Source organism: Brachycentrus maculatus, unplaced genomic scaffold (genome assembly GCF_059751285.1).
Source record: "Brachycentrus maculatus isolate JH-2025_06_01 unplaced genomic scaffold, ASM5975128v1 h1tg000299l, whole genome shotgun sequence".
NCBI lineage: Eukaryota > Metazoa > Arthropoda > Insecta > Trichoptera > Brachycentridae > Brachycentrus > Brachycentrus maculatus.
In genome coordinates, this window is record NW_028281050.1 from 1,625,393 (window position 1) to 1,626,402 (window position 1,010).

The 1,010-nt window shown below is 27.5% G+C and overlaps 1 long non-coding RNA gene across 1 annotated transcript; it reads right to left on the bottom strand.

Moving 5' to 3' along the window:
• Positions 1-31: 31 nt before the first annotated feature.
• Positions 32-825, bottom strand: LOC148304910 (uncharacterized). Its single transcript, XR_015838282.1, has 2 exons — positions 600-825; positions 32-521 (listed from the first exon to the last, which is right to left on the bottom strand). It is a non-coding gene; the product is annotated as an uncharacterized LOC148304910 (long non-coding RNA).
• Between the last annotated feature and the right edge of the window lie 185 nt (positions 826-1,010).

A 1,010-nucleotide genomic window follows, 5' to 3' on the forward strand; every position in this document is an offset into this window, starting at 1 on the left:
TACAGTACCCGTGTTTACATGCCCATGTATAAGATTGACAAACTTATCTTAAAATGTATATGTTCGTAAAGGTAGTATTTAGTATGTGATGGGTAACTGGTGGACTAATGGGAGAATTCTATAAATGACACGGGTCATCATTATATATTTTCGATTCTTATCTAAAAAATACTGTATTTTGTATCAATTAATTTACCTTTCACTTTCAACTCTTTTTTGTTATCCTTAGAGGTTTGAACATTTTCTCGTCGTTGACGAGTGATTTTTTTTTAAAGCAACATGGAGGTAAGAATTAATTTGTAATTATAAAATAAAATTAACATCTTACACCAAAATGATTTTTATTAAGTATGGTTTAGGTACAAAAACTTGGAGAATAAACATTATGAAAGCCTTATATTATTAGGCCTGTTCTTTTTGCTCATCTTTATTTTGGAAAATCTTCTCCATTTCATTGATTCCCTCCATTTTTAGAGCATCAAACATTAAAGAAAATTCCACTGCCAATATAGAAGCTTTAGCTGCAAAAAAATATACCCACAATAAAAGTTTTCAAAAATAAAACAATACGATGAACAAGATATTATAATTGAACTTACTTTCAACATAAAATATTTTATCTTTTTTATCTTTAAGGGACGAGATCAGGGAATCTAGATCTCTATTACACTTATCATAAAAATCAGGATCGTTTAACTCAATGGAATCCATTTTTAGTATCCTTAATTTTATTAATTGAAAATAAATGAAAAACTGAACAAAAACACTGTTCTGTTCCTTTGTCTTTTGTTCTGTTCCACGAAACAATAATTAGGCTATTCGAAATTCAAAATCAAATAATTTTATTTGCTGTTGCATAGACAATATTTTGATTTATAAAAATATTCTAAAATAAAAAAAAACAGTGCTAGATAAGTAGGAACCTATCACAAAAAGCTACTCCAGTAGGAACTTATTATTAAATATATCTATGGTTTTCATCCAACGTTTATTTTCGATGGGTTATTTCT